Source organism: Paroedura picta, chromosome 4 (assembly GCF_049243985.1).
Source record: "Paroedura picta isolate Pp20150507F chromosome 4, Ppicta_v3.0, whole genome shotgun sequence".
NCBI lineage: Eukaryota > Metazoa > Chordata > Lepidosauria > Squamata > Gekkonidae > Paroedura > Paroedura picta.
Window position 1 is genome coordinate 24,794,563 of NC_135372.1, and position 22,415 is coordinate 24,816,977.

The window sequence follows — 22,415 nt, forward strand, 5'->3', positions numbered from 1 at the left end:
ATTTACCTCTTTTTACAAGGAAATAAAATATGAAAAAAATATTTCTACATCCCATGGCCTTTCCCAACCATTTAAATTTTTCTCTTACAGGTCTAACACTTCTGAAAAACCAATACAACGCACACCCGGAACAATATATAAAGCTAAACGAACCGTTCACTGGGCACTTACACGTACGAAAATCCCTATTGATTTACCTGTTTTTACAAGGAAATAAAATGTGAAAAAAATATTTCTACATCCAATGGCCTTTCCCAACCATATAAATTTTTCTCTTACAGGTCTAACACTACCGAAAAACCAATACAACGCCAACCTGGAACAATATATAAAGCTAAACGAACCGTTCACTGGGCACTTATTCTTACGAAAATTCCTATTGATTTACCTGTTTTAACAAGGAAATAAAATGTGAAAAAATTATTTCTGCATCCCATGGCCTTTCCCAACCATTTAAATTTTTCTCTTACAGGTTTAACACTTCTGAAAAACCAATACAACGCCCACCCGGAACAATATATAAAGCTAAACGAACCGTTCATTGGGTACTTAAACGTACGAAAATCCCTATTGATTTACCTGTTTTTACAAGGAACTAAAATGTGAAAAAAATATTTCTACATTCCATGGCCTTTCCCAACCATTTAAATTTTTCTCTTACAGGTCTAACACTTCCGAGAAACCAATACAACGCCCACCCGGAACAATATATGAAGCTAAACGAACCGTTCACTGGGTACTTAGCCGTACGAAAATCCCTATTGATTTACCTGTTTTTACAAGGAAATAAAATGTGAAAAAAATATTTTTACATCCCATGGCCTTTCCCAACCATTTAAATTTTTCTCTTACAGGTCTAACACTTCCAAAAAACCAATACAACACCCACCCGGAACAATATATAAAGCTAAACGAACCGTTCACTGGGTACTTATCTGTAAGAAAATCCCTATTGATTTACCTGTTTTAACAAGGAAATAAAATTTGAAAAAAATATTTCTACATCCCATGGCCTTTCCCAACCATTTAAATTTTTCTCTTACAGGGCTAACACTTCCGAAAAACCAATACAACGCCCACCCGGAACAATATATAAAGCTAAACGAACCGTTCACTGGGCACTTATCCGTACGAAAATCCCTATTGATTTATCTGTTTTTACAAGGAAGTAAAATGTGAAAAAAATATTTCTACATCCCATGGCCTTTCCCAACCATTTAAATTTTTCTCTTACAGGGCTAACACTTCCGAAAAACGAATACAACGCCCACCCGGAACAATATATAAAGCTAAACGAACCGTTCACTTGGTACTTATCCGTAAGAAAATCCCTATTGATTTATCTGTTTTTACAAGGAAGTAAAATGTGAAAAAAATATTTCTACATCCCATGGCCTTTCCCAACCATTTAAATTTTTCTCTTACAGGTCTAACACTTCTGAAAAACCAATACAACGCCCACCCGGAACAACATATAAAGCTAAACGAACCGTTCACTGGGCACTTATCCGTTCGAAAATCCCTATTGTTTTACCTGTTTTTACAAGGAAATAAAATGTGAAAAAAATATTTCTACATCCCATGGCCTTTCCCAACCATTTAAATTTTTCTCTTACAGGTCTAACACTTCCGAAAAACCAATACAACGCCCACCCGGAACAATATATAAAGCTAAACGAACCGTTCACTGGATACTTATGCGTACGAAAATCCCTATTGATTTACCTCTTTTTACAAGGAAATAAAATATGAAAAAAATATTTCTACATCCCATGGCCTTTCCCAACCATTTAAATTTTTCTCTTACAGGTCTAACACTTCTGAAAAACCAATACAACGCACACCCGGAACAATATATAAAGCTAAACGAACCGTTCACTGGGCACTTACACGTACGAAAATCCCTATTGATTTACCTGTTTTTACAAGGAAATAAAATGTGAAAAAAATATTTCTACATCCAATGGCCTTTCCCAACCATATAAATTTTTCTCTTACAGGTCTAACACTACCGAAAAACCAATACAACGCCAACCTGGAACAATATATAAAGCTAAACGAACCGTTCACTGGGCACTTATTCTTACGAAAATTCCTATTGATTTACCTGTTTTAACAAGGAAATAAAATGTGAAAAAATTATTTCTACATCCCATGGCCTTTCCCAACCATTTAAATTTTTCTCTTACAGGTTTAACACTTCTGAAAAACCAATACAACGCCCACCCGGAACAATATATAAAGCTAAACGAACCGTTCATTGGGTACTTAAACGTACGAAAATCCCTATTGATTTACCTGTTTTTACAAGGAACTAAAATGTGAAAAAAATATTTCTACATTCCATGGCCTTTCCCAACCATTTAAATTTTTCTCTTACAGGTCTAACACTTCCGAGAAACCAATACAACGCCCACCCGGAACAATATATGAAGCTAAACGAACCGTTCACTGGGTACTTAGCCGTACGAAAATCCCTATTGATTTACCTGTTTTTACAAGGAAATAAAATGTGAAAAAAATATTTTTACATCCCATGGCCTTTCCCAACCATTTAAATTTTTCTCTTACAGGTCTAACACTTCCAAAAAACCAATACAACACCCACCCGGAACAATATATAAAGCTAAACGAACCGTTCACTGGGTACTTATCTGTAAGAAAATCCCTATTGATTTACCTGTTTTAACAAGGAAATAAAATTTGAAAAAAATATTTCTACATCCCATGGCCTTTCCCAACCATTTAAATTTTTCTCTTACAGGGCTAACACTTCCGAAAAACCAATACAACGCCCACCCGGAACAATATATAAAGCTAAACGAACCGTTCACTGGGCACTTATCCGTACGAAAATCCCTATTGATTTATCTGTTTTTACAAGGAAGTAAAATGTGAAAAAAATATTTCTACATCCCATGGCCTTTCCCAACCATTTAAATTTTTCTCTTACAGGGCTAACACTTCCGAAAAACTAATACAACGCCCACCCGGAACAATATATAAAGCTAAACGAACCGTTCACTTGGTACTTATCCGTAAGAAAATCCCTATTGATTTATCTGTTTTTACAAGGAAGTAAAATGTGAAAAAAATATTTCTACATCCCATGGCCTTTCCCAACCATTTAAATTTTTCTCTTACAGGTCTAACACTTCTGAAAAACCAATACAACGCCCACCCGGAACAACATATAAAGCTAAACGAACCGTTCACTGGGCACTTATCCGTTCGAAAATCCCTATTGTTTTACCTGTTTTTACAAGGAAATAAAATGTGAAAAAAATATTTCTACATCCCATGGCCTTTCCCAACCATTTAAATTTTTCTCTTACAGGTCTAACACTTCCGAAAAACCAATACAACGCCCACCCGGAACAATATATAAAGCTAAACGAACCGTTCACTGGATACTTATGCGTACGAAAATCCCTATTGATTTACCTCTTTTTACAAGGAAATAAAATATGAAAAAAATATTTCTACATCCCATGGCCTTTCCCAACCATTTAAATTTTTCTCTTACAGGTCTAACACTTCTGAAAAACCAATACAACGCACACCCGGAACAATATATAAAGCTAAACGAACCGTTCACTGGGCACTTACACGTACGAAAATCCCTATTGATTTACCTGTTTTTACAAGGAAATAAAATGTGAAAAAAATATTTCTACATCCAATGGCCTTTCCCAACCATATAAATTTTTCTCTTACAGGTCTAACACTACCGAAAAACCAATACAACGCCAACCTGGAACAATATATAAAGCTAAACGAACCGTTCACTGGGCACTTATTCTTACGAAAATTCCTATTGATTTACCTGTTTTAACAAGGAAATAAAATGTGAAAAAATTATTTCTACATCCCATGGCCTTTCCCAACCATTTAAATTTTTCTCTTACAGGTTTAACACTTCTGAAAAACCAATACAACGCCCACCCGGAACAATATATAAAGCTAAACGAACCGTTCATTGGGTACTTAAACGTACGAAAATCCCTATTGATTTACCTGTTTTTACAAGGAACTAAAATGTGAAAAAAAAAATTTCTACATTCCATGGCCTTTCCCAACCATTTAAATTTTTCTCTTACAGGTCTAACACTTCCGAGAAACCAATACAACGCCCACCCGGAACAATATATGAAGCTAAACGAACCGTTCACTGGGTACTTAGCCGTACGAAAATCCCTATTGATTTACCTGTTTTTACAAGGAAATAAAATGTGAAAAAAATATTTTTACATCCCATGGCCTTTCCCAACCATTTAAATTTTTCTCTTACAGGTCTAACACTTCCAAAAAACCAATACAACACCCACCCGGAACAATATATAAAGCTAAACGAACCGTTCACTGGGTACTTATCTGTAAGAAAATCCCTATTGATTTATCTGTTTTTACAAGGAAGTAAAATGTGAAAAAAAATATTTCTACATCCCATGGCCTTTCCCAACCATTTAAATATTTCTCTTACAGGTCTAACACTTCCGAAAAACCAATAAAACGCCCACCCGGAACAATATATAAAGCTAAACGAACCGTTCACTGGGTACTTATCCGTACTAAAATCCCTATTGATTTACCTGTTTTTACAACGAACTAAAATGTGAAAAAAATATTTCTACATCCCATGGCCTTTCCCAACCATTTAAATTTTTCTCTTACAGGGCTAACACTTCCGAAAAACCAATACAACGCCCACCCGGAACAATATATAAAGCTAAACGAACCGTTCACTTGGTACTTATCCGTAAGAAAATCCCTATTGATTTATCTGTTTTTACAAGGAAGTAAAATGTGAAAAAAATATTTCTACATCCCATGGCCTTTCCCAACCATTTAAATTTTTCTCTTACAGGTCTAACACTTCCGAAAAACCAATACAACGCCCACCCGGAACAACATATAAAGCTAAACGAACCGTTCACTGGGCACTTATCCGTACGAAAATCCCTATTGTTTTACCTGTTTTTACAAGGAAATAAAATGTGAAAAAAATATTTCTACATCCCATGGCCTTTCCCAACCATTTAAATTTTTCTCTTACAGGTCTTACACATCCGAAAATCCAATACAACGCCCACCCGGAACAATATATAAAGCTAAACGAACCGTTCACTGGATACTTATGCGTACGAAAATCCCTATTGATTTACCTCTTTTTACAAGGAAATAAAATATGAAAAAAATATTTCTACATCCCATGGCCTTTCCCAACCATTTAAATTTTTCTCTTACAGGTCTAACACTTCTGAAAAACCAATACAACGCCCACCCGGAACAATATATAAAGCTAAACGAACCGTTCACTGGGCACTTATCCGTACGAAAATCCCTATTGTTTTACCTGTTTTTACAAGGAAATAAAATGTGAAAAAAATGTTTCTACATCCCATGGCCTTTCCCAACCATTTAAATTTTTCTCTTACAGGTCTAACACTTCCGAAAAACCAATACAACGCCCACCCGGAACAATATATAAAGCTAAACGAACCGTTCACTGGGCACTTATCCGTACGAAAATCCCTATTGATTTACCTGTTTTTACAAGGAAATAAAATGTGAAAAAATATTTCTACATCCCATGGCCTTTCCCAACCATTTAAATTTTTCTCTTACAGGTCTAATACATCTGAAAAAGCAATAGAACGCCCACCCGGAACAATATATAAAGCTAAACGAACCGTTCACTGGGTACTTACACGTACGAAAATCCCTATTGTTTTACATTATTTTACAAGGAAATAAAATGTGAAAGAAATATTTCTACATCCCATGGCCTTTCCCAACCATTTAAATTTTTCTCTTACAGGTCTAACACTTCCGAAAAACCAATACAACGCCCACCTGGAACAATATATAAAGCTAAACGAACCGTTCACTTGGTACTTATCCGTAAGAAAATCCCTATTGATTTATCTGTTTTTACAAGGAAGTAAAATGTGAAAAAAATATTTCTACATCCCATGGCCTTTCCCAACCATTTAAATTTTTCTCTTACAGGTCTAACACTTCCGAAAAACCAATACAACGCCCACCCGGAACAACATATAAAGCTAAACGAACCGTTCACTGGGCACTTATCCGTACGAAAATCCCTATTGTTTTACCTGTTTTTACAAGGAAATAAAATGTGAAAAAAATATTTCTACATCCCATGGCCTTTCCCAACCATTTAAATTTTTCTCTTACAGGTCTTACACATCCGAAAATCCAATACAACGCCCACCCGGAACAATATATAAAGCTAAACGAACCGTTCACTGGATACTTATGCGTACGAAAATCCCTATTGATTTACCTCTTTTTACAAGGAAATAAAATATGAAAAAAATATTTCTACATCCCATGGCCTTTCCCAACCATTTAAATTTTTCTCTTACAGGTCTAACACTTCTGAAAAACCAATACAACGCCCACCCGGAACAATATATAAAGCTAAACGAACCGTTCACTGGGCACTTATCCGTACGAAAATCCCTATTGTTTTACCTGTTTTTACAAGGAAATAAAATGTGAAAAAAATGTTTCTACATCCCATGGCCTTTCCCAACCATTTAAATTTTTCTCTTACAGGTCTAACACTTCCGAAAAACCAATACAACGCCCACCCGGAACAATATATAAAGCTAAACGAACCGTTCACTGGGCACTTATCCGTACGAAAATCCCTATTGATTTACCTGTTTTTACAAGGAAATAAAATGTGAAAAAATATTTCTACATCCCATGGCCTTTCCCAACCATTTAAATTTTTCTCTTACAGGTCTAATACATCTGAAAAAGCAATAGAACGCCCACCCGGAACAATATATAAAGCTAAACGAACCGTTCACTGGGTACTTACACGTACGAAAATCCCTATTGTTTTACATTATTTTACAAGGAAATAAAATGTGAAAGAAATATTTCTACATCCCATGGCCTTTCCCAACCATTTAAATTTTTCTCTTACAGGTCTAACACTTCCGAAAAACCAATACAACGCCCACCTGGAACAATATATAAAGCTAAACGAACCGTTCACTGGGCACTTATCCTTACGAAAATTCCTATTGATTTACCTGTTTTTACAAGGAAATAAAATGTGAAAAAATTATTTCTACATCCCATGGCCTTTCCCAACCATTTAAATTTTTCTCTTACAGGTTTAACACTTTCGAAAAACCAATAAAACGCCCACCCGGAACAATATATAAAGCTAAACGAACCGTTCACTGGGTACTTATCCGTAGTAAAATCCCTATTGATTTACCTGTTTTTACAACGAACTAAAATGTGAAAAAAATATTTCTACATCCCATGGCATTTCCCAACCATTTAAATTTTTCTCTTACAGGTCTAACACTTCCGAAAAACCAATACAATGCCCACCCGGAACAATATATAAAGCTAAACGAACCGTTCACTGGGTACTTACATGTACGAAAATCCCTATTGATTTACCTGATATTACAAGGAAATAAAATGTGAAAAAATATTTCTACATCCCATGGCCTTTCCTAACCATTTAAATTTTTCTCTTACAGGTCTAACACTTCCGAAAAACCAATACAACGCCCACCCGGAACAATATATAAAGCTAAATGAACCGTTCACTGGGCACTTATCGGTACGAAAATCCCTATTGATTTACCTGTTTTAACAAGGAAATAAAATTTGAAAAAAATATTTCTACATCCCATGGCCTTTCCCAACCATTTAAATTTTTCTCTTACAGGGCTAACACTTTCGAAAAACCAATACAACGCCCACCCGGAACAATATATAAAGCTAAACGAACCGTTCATTGGGTACTTACACGTACGAAAATCCCTATTGATTTACCTGTTTTTACAAGGAAATAAAATGTGAAAAAAATATTTCTACATTCCATGGCCTTTCCCAACCATTTAAATTTTTCTCTTACAGGTCTAACACTTCTGAGAAACCAATACAACGCCTACCCGGAACTATATATGAAGCTAAATGAACCGTTCACTGGGTACTTAGCCGTACGAAAATCCCTATTGATTTACCTGTTTTTACAAGGAAATAAAATGTGAAAAAAATATTTCTACATCCCATGGCCTTTCCCAACCATTTAAATTTTTCTCTTACAGGTCTAACACTTCCGAAAAACCAATACAACACTCACCCGGAACAATATATAAAGCTAAACGAACCGTTCACTGGGTACTTATCTGTAAGAAAATCCCTATTGATTTATCTGTTTTTACAAGGAAGTAAAATGTGAAAAAAAATATTTCTACATCCCATGGCCTTTCCCAACCATTTAAATTTTTCTCTTACAGGTCTAACACTTCCGAAAAACCAATACAATGCCCACCCGGAACAATATATAAAGCTAAACGAACCGTTCACTGGGTACTTACACGTACGAAAATCCCTATTGATTTACCTGATATTACAAGGAAATAAAATGTGAAAAAATATTTCTACATCCCATGGCCTTTCCCAACCATTTAAATTTTTCTCTTACAGGGCTAACACTTCCGAAAAACCAATACAACGCCCACCCGGAACAATATATAAAGCTAAACGAACTGTTCACTTGGTACTTATCCGTAAGAAAATCCCTATTGATTTATCTGTTTTTACAAGGAAGTAAAATGTGAAAAAAATATTTCTACATCCCATGGCCTTTCCCAACCATTTAAATTTTTCTCTTACAGGTCTAACACTTCCGAAAAACCAATACAACGCCCACCCGGAACAACATATAAAGCTAAACGAACCGTTCACTGGGCACTTATCCGTACGAAAATCCCTATTGTTTTACCTGTTTTTACAAGGAAATAAAATGTGAAAAAAATATTTCTACATCCCATGGCCTTTCCCAACCATTTAAATTTTTCTCTTACAGGTCTTACACATCCGAAAATCCAATACAACGCCCACCCGGAACAATATATAAAGCTAAACGAACCGTTCACTGGATACTTATGCGTACGAAAATCCCTATTGATTTACCTCTTTTTACAAGGAAATAAAATATGAAAAAAATATTTCTACATCCCATGGCCTTTCCCAACCATTTAAATTTTTCTCTTACAGGTCTAACACTTCTGAAAAACCAATACAACGCCCACCCGGAACAATATATAAAGCTAAACAAACCGTTCACTGGGCACTTATCCGTACGAAAATCCCTATTGTTTTACCTGTTTTTACAAGGAAATAAAATGTGAAAAAAATGTTTCTACATCCCATGGCCTTTCCCAACCATTTAAATTTTTCTCTTACAGGTCTAACACTTCCGAAAAACCAATACAACGCCCACCCGGAACAATATATAAAGCTAAACGAACCGTTCACTGGGCACTTATCCGTACGAAAATCCCTATTGATTTACCTGTTTTTACAAGGAAATAAAATGTGAAAAAATATTTCTACATCCCATGGCCTTCCCCAACCATTTAAATTTTTCTCTTACAGGTCTAATACATCTGAAAAAGCAATAGAACGCCCACCCGGAACAATATATAAAGCTAAACGAACCGTTCACTGGGTACTTACACGTACGAAAATCCCTATTGATTTACATTATTTTACAAGGAAATAAAATGTGAAAGAAATATTTCTACATCCCATGGCCTTTCCCAACCATTTAAATTTTTCTCTTACAGGTCTAACACTTCCGAAAAACCAATACAACGCCCACCTGGAACAATATATAAAGCTAAACGAACCGTTCACTGGGCACTTATCCTTACGAAAATTCCTATTGATTTACCTGTTTTTACAAGGAAATAAAATGTGAAAAAATTATTTCTACATCCCATGGCCTTTCCCAACCATTTAAATTTTTCTCTTACAGGTTTAACACTTTCGAAAAACCAATAAAACGCCCACCCGGAACAATATATAAAGCTAAACGAACCGTTCACTGGGTACTTATCCGTAGTAAAATCCCTATTGATTTACCTGTTTTTACAACGAACTAAAATGTGAAAAAAATATTTCTACATCCCATGGCATTTCCCAACCATTTAAATTTTTCTCTTACAGGTCTAACACTTCCGAAAAACCAATACAATGCCCACCCGGAACAATATATAAAGCTAAACGAACCGTTCACTGGGTACTTACACGTACGAAAATCCCTATTGATTTACCTGATATTACAAGGAAATAAAATGTGAAAAAATATTTCTACATCCCATGGCCTTTCCTAACCATTTAAATTTTTCTCTTACAGGTCTAACACTTCCGAAAAACCAATACAACGCCCACCCGGAACAATATATAAAGCTAAATGAACCGTTCACTGGGCACTTATCGGTACGAAAATCCCTATTGATTTACCTGTTTTAACAAGGAAATAAAATTTGAAAAAAATATTTCTACATCCCATGGCCTTTCCCAACCATTTAAATTTTTCTCTTACAGGGCTAACACTTTCGAAAAACCAATACAACGCCCACCCGGAACAATATATAAAGCTAAACGAACCGTTCATTGGGTACTTACACGTACGAAAATCCCTATTGATTTACCTGTTTTTACAAGGAAATAAAATGTGAAAAAAATATTTCTACATTCCATGGCCTTTCCCAACCATTTAAATTTTTCTCTTACAGGTCTAACACTTCTGAGAAACCAATACAACGCCTACCCGGAACTATATATGAAGCTAAACGAACCGTTCACTGGGTACTTAGCCGTACGAAAATCCCTATTGATTTACCTGTTTTTACAAGGAAATAAAATGTGAAAAAAATATTTCTACATCCCATGGCCTTTCCCAACCATTTAAATTTTTCTCTTACAGGTCTAACACTTCCGAAAAACCAATACAACACCCACCCGGAACAATATATAAAGCTAAACGAACCGTTCACTGGGTACTTATCTGTAAGAAAATCCCTATTGATTTATCTGTTTTTACAAGGAAGTAAAATGTGAAAAAAAATATTTCTACATCCCATGGCCTTTCCCAACCATTTAAATTTTTCTCTTACAGGTCTAACACTTCCGAAAAACCAATACAATGCCCACCCGGAACAATATATAAAGCTAAACGAACCGTTCACTGGGTACTTACACGTACGAAAATCCCTATTGATTTACCTGATATTACAAGGAAATAAAATGTGAAAAAATATTTCTACATCCCATGGCCTTTCCCAACCATTTAAATTTTTCTCTTACAGGGCTAACACTTCCGAAAAACCAATACAACGCCCACCCGGAACAATATATAAAGCTAAACGAACCGTTCACTTGGTACTTATCCGTAAGAAAATCCCTATTGATTTATCTGTTTTTACAAGGAAGTAAAATGTGAAAAAAATATTTCTACATCCCATGGCCTTTCCCAACCATTTAAATTTTTCTCTTACAGGTCTAACACTTCCGAAAAACCAATACAACGCCCACCCGGAACAACATATAAAGCTAAACGAACCGTTCACTGGGCACTTATCCGTACGTAAATCCCTATTGTTTTACCTGTTTTTACAAGGAAATAAAATGTGAAAAAAATGTTTCTACATCCCATGGCCTTTCCCAACCATTTAAATTATTCTCTTACAGGTCTAACACTTCCGAAAAACCAATACAACGCCCACCCGGAACAATATATAAAGCTAAACGAACCGTTCACTGGGCACTTATCCGTACGAAAATCCCTATTGATTTACCTGTTTTTACAAGGAAATAAAATGTGAAAAAATATTTCTACATCCCATGGCCTTTCCCAACCATTTAAATTTTTCTCTTACAGGTCTAATACATCTGAAAAAGCAATAGAACGCCCACCCGGAACAATATATAAAGCTAAACGAACCGTTCACTGGGTACTTACACGTACGAAAATCCCTATTGATTTACATTATTTTACAAGGAAATAAAATGTGAAAGAAATATTTCTACATCCCATGGCCTTTCCCAACCATTTAAATTTTTCTCTTACAGGTCTAACACTTCCGAAAAACCAATACAACGCCCACCTGGAACAATATATAAAGCTAAACGAACCGTTCACTGGGCACTTATCCTTACGAAAATTCCTATTGATTTACCTGTTTTTACAAGGAAATAAAATGTGAAAAAATTATTTCTACATCCCATGGCCTTTCCCAACCATTTAAATTTTTCTCTTACAGGTTTAACACTTTCGAAAAACCAATACAACGCCCACCCGGAACAATATATAAAGCTAAACGAACCGTTCATTGGGTACTTACACGTACGAAAATCCCTATTGATTTACCTGTTTTTACAAGGAAATAAAATGTGAAAAAAATATTTCTACATTCCATGGCCTTTCGCAACCATTTAAATTTTTCTCTTACAGGTCTAACACTTCTGAGAAACCAATACAACGCCTACCCGGAACTATATATGAAGCTAAACGAACCGTTCACTGGGTACTTAGCCGTACGAAAATCCCTATTGATTTACCTGTTTTTACAAGGAAATAAAATGTGAAAAAAATATTTCTACATCCCATGGCCTTTCCCAACCATTTAAATTTTTCTCTTACAGGGCTAACACTTCCGAAAAACCAATACAACGCCCACCCGGAACAATATATAAAGCTAAACGAACCGTTCACTTCGTACTTATCCGTAAGAAAATCCCTATTGATTTATCTGTTTTTACAAGGAAGTAAAATGTGAAAAAAATATTTCTACATCCCATGGCCTTTCCCAACCATTTAAATTTTTCTCTTACAGGTCTAACACTTCCGAAAAACCAATACAACGCCCACCCGGAACAACATATAAAGCTAAACGAACCGTTCACTGGGCACTTATCCGTACGAAAATCCCTATTGTTTTCCCTGTTTTTACAAGGAAATAAAATGTGAAAAAAATATTTCTACATCCCATGGCCTTTCCCAACCATTTAAATTTTTCTCTTACAGGTCTAACACTTCCGAAAAACCAATACAACGCCCACCCGGAACAATATATAAAGCTAAATGAACCGTTCACTGGGCACTTATCGGTACGAAAATCCCTATTGATTTACCTGTTTTAACAAGGAAATAAAATTTGAAAAAAATATTTCTACATCCCATGGCCTTTCCCAACCATTTAAATTTTTCTCTTACAGGGCTAACACTTTCGAAAAACCAATACAACGCCCACCCGGAACAATATATAAAGCTAAACGAACCGTTCATTGGGTACTTACACGTACGAAAATCCCTATTGATTTACCTGTTTTTACAAGGAAATAAAATGTGAAAAAAATATTTCTACATTCCATGGCCTTTCCCAACCATTTAAATTTTTCTCTTACAGGTCTAACACTTCTGAGAAACCAATACAACGCCTACCCGGAACTATATATGAAGCTAAACGAACCGTTCACTGGGTACTTAGCCGTACGAAAATCCCTATAGATTTACCTGTTTTTACAAGGAAATAAAATGTGAAAAAAATATTTCTACATCCCATGGCCTTTCCCAACCATTTAAATTTTTCTCTTACAGGTCTAACACTTCCGAAAAACCAATACAACACCCACCCGGAACAATATATAAAGCTAAACGAACCGTTCACTTGGTACTTATCCGTAAGAAAATCCCTATTGATTTATCTGTTTTTACAAGGAAGTAAAATGTGAAAAAAATATTTCTACATCCCATGTCCTTTCCCAACCATTTAAATTTTTCTCTTACAGGTCTAACACTTCCGAAAAACCAATACAACGCCCACCCGGAACAACATATAAAGCTAAACGAACCGTTCACTGGGCACTTATCCGTACGAAAATCCCTATTGTTTTACCTGTTTTTACAAGAAATAAAATGTGAAAAAAATATTTCTACATCCCATGGCCTTTCCCAACCATTTAAATTTTTCTCTTACAGGTCTAACACATCCGAAAATCCAATACAACGCCCACCCGGAACAATATATAAAGCTAAACGAACCGTTCACTGGATACTTATGCGTACGAAAATCCCTATTGATTTACCTCTTTTTACAAGGAAATAAAATATGAAAAAAATATTTCTACATCCCATGGCCTTTCCCAACCATTTAAATTTTTCTCTTACAGGTCTAACACTTCTGAAAAACCAATACAACGCCCACCCGGAACAATATATAAAGCTAAACGAACCGTTCACTGGGCACTTATCCGTACGTAAATCCCTATTGTTTTACCTGTTTTTACAAGGAAATAAAATGTGAAAAAAATGTTTCTACATCCCATGGCCTTTCCCAACCATTTAAATTTTTCTCTTACAGGTCTAACACTTCCGAAAAACCAATACAACGCCCACCCGGAACAACATATAAAGCTAAACGAACCGTTCACTGGGCACTTATCCGTACGAAAATCCCTATTGTTTTACCTGTTTTTACAAGAAATAAAATGTGAAAAAAATATTTCTACATCCCATGGCCTTTCCCAACCATTTAAATTTTTCTCTTACAGGTCTAACACGTCCGAAAATCCAATACAACGCCCACCCGGAACAATATATAAAGCTAAACGAACCGTTCACTGGATACTTATGCGTACGAAAATCCCTATTGATTTACCTCTTTTTACAAGGAAATAAAATATGAAAAAAATATTTCTACATCCCATGGCCTTTCCCAACCATTTAAATTTTTCTCTTACAGGTCTAACACTTCTGAAAAACCAATACAACGCCCACCCGGAACAATATATAAAGCTAAACGAACCGTTCACTGGGCACTTATCCGTACGTAAATCCCTATTGTTTTACCTGTTTTTACAAGGAAATAAAATGTGAAAAAAATGTTTCTACATCCCATGGCCTTTCCCAACCATTTAAATTTTTCTCTTACAGGTCTAACACTTCCGAAAAACCAATACAACGCCCACCCGGAACAATATATAAAGCTAAACGAACCGTTCACTGGGCACTTATCCGTACGAAAATCCCTATTGATTTACCTGTTTTTACAAGGAAATAAAATGTGAAAAAATATTTCTACATCCCATGGCCTTTCCCAACCATTTAAATTTTTCTCTTACAGGTCTAATACATCTGAAAAAGCAATAGAACGCCCACCCGGAACAATATATAAAGCTAAACGAACCGTTCACTGGGTACTTACACGTACGAAAATCCCTATTGATTTACATTATTTTACAAGGAAATAAAATGTGAAAGAAATATTTCTACATCCCATGGCCTTTCCCAACCATTTAAATTTTTCTCTTACAGGTCTAACACTTCCGAAAAACCAATACAACGCCCACCTGGAACAATATATAAAGCTAAACGAACCGTTCACTGGGCACTTATCCTTACGAAAATTCCTATTGATTTACCTGTTTTTACAAGGAAATAAAATGTGAAAAAATTATTTCTACATCCCATGGCCTTTCCCAACCATTTAAATTTTTCTCTTACAGGTTTAACACTTTCGAAAAACCAATACAACGCCCACCCGGAACAATATATAAAGCTAAACGAACCGTTCATTGGGTACTTACACGTACGAAAATCCCTATTGATTTACCTGTTTTTACAAGGAAATAAAATGTGAAAAAAATATTTCTACATTCCATGGCCTTTCCCAACCATTTAAATTTTTCTCTTACAGGTCTAACACTTCTGAGAAACCAATACAACGCCTACCCGGAACTATATATGAAGCTAAACGAACCGTTCACTGGGTACTTAGCCGTACGAAAATCCCTATTGATTTACCTGTTTTTACAAGGAAATAAAATGTGAAAAAAATATTTCTACATCCCATGGCCTTTCCCAACCATTTAAATTTTTCTCTTACAGGGCTAACACTTCCGAAAAACCAATACAACGCCCACCCGGAACAATATATAAAGCTAAACGAACCGTTCACTTCGTACTTATCCGTAAGAAAATCCCTATTGATTTATCTGTTTTTACAAGGAAGTAAAATGTGAAAAAAATATTTCTACATCCCATGGCCTTTCCCAACCATTTAAATTTTTCTCTTACAGGTCTAACACTTCCGAAAAACCAATACAACGCCCACCCGGAACAACATATAAAGCTAAACGAACCGTTCACTGGGCACTTATCCGTACGAAAATCCCTATTGTTTTACCTGTTTTTACAAGGAAATAAAATGTGAAAAAAATATTTCTACATCCCATGGCCTTTCCCAACCATTTAAATTTTTCTCTTACAGGTCTAACACATCCGAAAATCCAATACAACGCCCACCCGGAACAATATATAAAGCTAAACGAACCGTTCACTGGGTACTTACACGTACGAAAATCCGTATTGATTTACATTATTTTACAAGGAAATAAAATGTGAAAGAAATATTTCTACATCCCATGGCCTTTCCCAACCATTTAAATTTTTCTCTTACAGGTCTAACACTTCCGAAAAACCAATACAACGCCCACCTGGAACAATATATAAAGCTAAACGAACCGTTCACTGGGCACTTATCCTTACGAAAATTCCTATTGATTTACCTGTTTTTACAAGGAAATAAAATGTGAAAAAATTATTTCTACATCCCATGGCCTTTCCCAACCATTTAAATTTTTCTCTTACAGGTTTAACACTTTCGAAAAACCAATACAACGCCCACCCGGAACAATATATAAAGCTAAACGAACCGTTCATTGGGTACTTACACGTACGAAAATCCCTATTGATTTACCTGTTTTTACAAGGAAATAAAATGTGAAAAAAATATTTCTACATTCCATGGCCTTTCCCAACCATTTAAATTTTTCTCTTACAGGTCTAACACTTCTGAGAAACCAATACAACGCCTACCCGGAACTATATATGAAGCTAAACGAACCGTTCACTGGGTACTTAGCCGTACGAAAATCCCTATTGATTTACCTGTTTTTACAAGGAAATAAAATGTGAAAAAAATATTTCTACATCCCATGGCCTTTCCCAACCATTTAAATTTTTCTCTTACAGGGCTAACACTTCCGAAAAACCAATACAACGCCCACCCGGAACAATATATAAAGCTAAACGAACCGTTCACTTCGTACTTATCCGTAAGAAAATCCCTATTGATTTATCTGTTTTTACAAGGAAGTAAAATGTGAAAAAAATATTTCTACATCCCATGGCCTTTCCCAACCATTTAAATTTTTCTCTTACAGGTCTAACACTTCCGAAAAACCAATACAACGCCCACCCGGAACAACATATAAAGCTAAACGAACCGTTCACTGGGCACTTATCCGTACGAAAATCCCTATTGTTTTACCTGTTTTTACAAGGAAATAAAATGTGAAAAAAATATTTCTACATCCCATGGCCTTTCCCAACCATTTAAATTTTTCTCTTACAGGTCTAACACATCCGAAAATCCAATACAACGCCCACCCGGAACAATATATAAAGCTAAACGAACCGTTCACTGGATACTTATGCGTACGAAAATCCCTATTGTTTTACCTGTTTTTACAAGGAAATAAAATGTGAAAAAAATATTTCTACATCCCATGGCCTTTCCCAACCATTTAAATTTTTCTCTCTACAGATCTAACACATCCGAAAATCCAATACAACGCCCACCCGGAACAATATATAAAGCTAAACGAACCGTTCACTGGATACTTATGCGTACGAAAATGCCTATTGATTTACCTCTTTTTACAAGGAAATAAAATAGGAAAAAAATATTTCTACATCCCATGGCCTTTCCCAACCATTTAAATTTTTCTCTTACAGGTCTAACACTTCTGAAAAACCAATACAACGCCCACCCGGAACAATATATAAAGCTAAACGAACCGTTCACTGGGCACTTATCCGTACGAAAATCCCTATTGTTTTACCTGTTTTTACAAGGAAATAAAATGTGAAAAAAATGTTTCTACATCCCATGGCCTTTCCCAACCATTTAAATTTTTCTCTTACAGGTCTAACACATCCGAAAATCCAATACAACGCCCACCCGGAACAATATATAAAGCTAAACGAACCGTTCACTGGATACTTATGCGTACGAAAATCCCTATTGTTTTACCTGTTTTTACAAGGAAATAAAATGTGAAAAAAATATTTCTACATCCCATGGCCTTTCCCAACCATTTAAATTTTTCTCTCTACAGATCTAACACATCCGAAAATCCAATACAACGCCCACCCGGAACAATATATAAAGCTAAACGAACCGTTCACTGGATACTTATGCGTACGAAAATGCCTATTGATTTACCTCTTTTTACAAGGAAATAAAATATGAAAAAAATATTTCTACATCCCATGGCCTTTCCCAACCATTTAAATTTTTCTCTTACAGGTCTAACACTTCTGAAAAACCAATACAACGCCCACCCGGAACAATATATAAAGCTAAACGAACCGTTCACTGGGCACTTATCCGTACGAAAATCCCTATTGTTTTACCTGTTTTTACAAGGAAATAAAATGTGAAAAAAATGTTTCTACATCCCATGGCCTTTCCCAACCATTTAAATTTTTCTCTTACAGGTCTAACACTTCCGAAAAACCAATACAACGCCCACCCGGAACAATATATAAAGCTAAACGAACCGTTCACTGGGCACTTATCCGTACGAAAATCCCTATTGATTTACCTGTTTTTACAAGGAAATAAAACGTGAAAAAATATTTCTACATCCCATGGCCTTTCCCAACCATTTAAATTTTTCTCTTACAGGTCTAACACTTCCGAAAAACCAATACAACGCCCACCCGGAACAATATATAAAGCCAAACGAACCGTTCACTGGGCACTTATCCGTACGAAAATCCCTATTGATTTACCTGATTTTACAAGGAAATAAAATGTGAAAAAAATATTTCTACATCCCATGGCCTTTCCCAACCATTTAAATTTTTCTCTTACAGGTCTAACACTTCCGAAAAACCAATACAACGACGACCCGGAACAATATCTAAAGCTCAACGAACCGTTCACTGGGTACTTATCCGTAAGAAAATCCCTATTGATTTACCTGTTTTTACAAGGAAATAAAATGTGAAAAAATATTTCTACATCCCATGGCCTTTCCCAACCATTTACATTTTTCTCTTACAGGTCTAATACTTCCGAAAAACCAATACAACGCCCACCCGGAACAATATATAAAGCTAATAGAACCGTTCACTGGGTACTTACACGTACGAAAATCCCTATTGATTTACCTGATTTTACAAGGAAATAAAATGTGAAAAAAATATTTCTACATCCCATGGCCTTTCCCAACCATTTAAATTTTTCTCTTACAGGTCTAATACATCCGAAAAAGCAATACAACGCCCACCCGGAACAATATATAAAGCTAAACGAACCGTTCACTGGGTACTTACACGTACGAAAATCCCTATTGATTTACCTTATTTTACAAGGAAATAAAATGTGAAAAAAATATTTCTACATCCCATGGCCTTTCCCAACCATTTAAATTTTTCTCTTACAGGTCTAACACTTCCGAAAAACCAATACAACGCCCACCCGGAACAATATATAAAGCTAAACGAACCGTTCACTGGGCACTTATCCGTACGAAAATCCCTATTGATTTACCTGTTTTAACAAGGAAATAAAATGTGAAAAAAATATTTCTACATTCCATGGCCTTTCCCAACCATTTAAATTTTTCTCTTACAGGTCTAACACTTCTGAGAAACCAATACAACGCCCACCCGGAACAATATATGAAGCTAAACGAACCGTTCACTGGGTACTTAGCCGTACGAAAAACCCTATTGATTTACCTGTTTTTACAAGGAAATAAAATGTGAAAAAAATATTTCTACATCCCATGGCCTCTCCCAACCATTTAAATTTTTCTCTTACAGGTCTAACACTTCCGAAAAACCAATACAACACCCACCCGGAACAATATATAAAGCTAAACGAACCGTTCACTGGGTACTTATCTGTAAGAAAATCCCTATTGATTTATCTGTTTTTACAAGGAAGTAAAATGTAAAAAAAAATATTTCTACATCCCATGGCCTTTCCCAACCATTTAAATTTTTCTCTTACAGGTCTAACACTTCCGAAAAACCAATAAAACGCCCACCCGGAACAATATATAAAGCTAAACGAACCGTTCACTGGGTACTTAACCGTACTAAAATCCCTATAGATTTACCTGTTTTTACAACGAAATAAAATGTGAAAAAAGTATTTCTACATCCCATGGCCTTTCCCAACCATTTAAATTTTTCTCTTACAGGGCTAAAACTTCCGAAAAACCAATACAACGCCCACCCGGAACAATATATAAAGCTAAACGAACCGTTCACTTGGTACTTATCCGTAAGAAACTCCCTATTGATTTATCTGTTTTTACAAGCAAGTAAAATGTGAAAAAAATATTTCTACATCCCATGGCCTTTCCCAACCATTTAAATTTTTCTCTTACAGGTCTAACACTTCCGAAAAACCAATACAACGCCCACCCGGAACAACATATAAAGCTAAACGAACCGTTCACTGGGCACTTATCCGTACGAAAATCCCTATTGTTTTACCTGTTTTTACAAGGAAATAAAATGTGAAAAAAATATTTCTACATCCCATGGCCTTTCCCAACCATTTAAATTTTTCTCTTACAGGTCTAACACATCCGAAAATCCAATACAACGCCCACCCGGAACAATATATAAAGCTAAACGAACCGTTCACTGGATACTTATACGTACGAAAATCCCTATTGATTTACCTCTTTTTACAAGGAAATAAAATATGAAAAAAATATTTCTACATCCCATGGCCTTTCCCAACCCTTTAAATTTTTCTCTTACAGGTCTAACACTTCTGAAAAACCAATACAACGCCCACCCGGAACAATATATAAAGCTAAACGAACCGTTCACTGGGCACTTATCCGTACGAAAATCCCTATTGTTTTACCTGTTTTTACAAGGAAATAAAATGTGAAAAAAATGTTTCTACATCCCATGGCCTTTCCCAACCATTTAAATTTTTCTCTTACAGGTCTAACACTTCCGAAAAACCAATACAACGCCCACCCGGAACAATATATAAAGCTAAACGAACCGTTCACTGGGCACTTATCCGTACGAAAATCCCTATTGATTTACCTGTTTTTACAAGGAAATAAAATGTGAAAAAATATTTCTACATCCCATGGCCTTTCCCAACCATTTAAATTTTTCTCTTACAGGTCTAATACATCTGAAAAAGCAATAGAACGCCCACCCGGAACAATATATAAAGCTAAACGAACCGTTCACTGGGTACTTATCCGTACGAAAATCCCTATTGATTTACCTGTTTTTACAAGGAAATAAAATGTGAAAAAAATATTTCTACATCCCATGGATTTTCCCAACCATTTTAATTTTTCTCTTACAGGTCTAACACTTCCAAAAAACCAATACAACGCCCACCCGGAACAATATATAAAGCTAAACGAACCGTTCACTGGGCACTTACCCGTACGAAAATCCCTATTGTTTTACCTGTTTTTACAAGGAAATAAAATGTGAAAAAAATATTTCTACATCCCATGGCCTTTCCAAACCATTTAAATTTTTCTCTTACAGGTCTAACACTTCCGAAAAACCAATACAACGCCCACCCGGAACAATATATAAAGCTAAACGAACCGTTCACTGGGCACTTATCCGTACGAAAATCCCTATTGATTTACCTGTTTTAACAAGGAAATAAAATGTGAAAAAAATATTTCTACATCCCATGGCCTTTCCCAACCATTTAAATTTTTCTCTTACAGGTCTAACACTTCCGAAAAACCAATACAACGCCCACCCGGAACAATATATAAAGCTAAACGAACCGTTCACTGGGCACTTATCCGTACGAAAATCCCTATTGATTTACCTGTTTTAACAAGGAAATAAAATGTGAAAAAAATATTTCTACATCCCATGGCCTTTCCCAACCATTTAAATTTTTCTCTTACAGGGCTAACACTTCTGAAAAACCAATACAACACCCACCCGTAAAAATGTATAAAGCTAAACGAACCGTTCACTTGGAACTTATCCGTAAGAAAATCCCTATTGATTTATCTGTTTTTACAAGGAAGTAAAATGTGAAAAAAATATTTCTACATTCCATGGCCTTTCCCAACCATTTAAATTTTTCTCTTACAGGTCTAACGCTTCCGAAAAACCAATACAACGCCCACCCGGAACAATATATAAAGCTAAACGAACCGTTCACTGGGTACTTATCCGTACGAAAATCCCTATTGATTTACCTGTTTTTACAAGGAAATAAAATGTGAAAAAAATATTTCTACATCCCATGGCTTTTCCCAACCATTTTAATTTTTCTCTTACAGGTCTAACACTTCCAAAAAACCAATACAACGCCCACCCGGAACAATATATAAAGCTAAACGAACCGTTCACTGGGCACTTATCCGTACGAAAATCCCTATTGTTTTACCTGTTTTTACAAGGAAATAAAATGTGAAAAAAATATTTCTACATCACATGGCCTTTCCAAACCATTTAA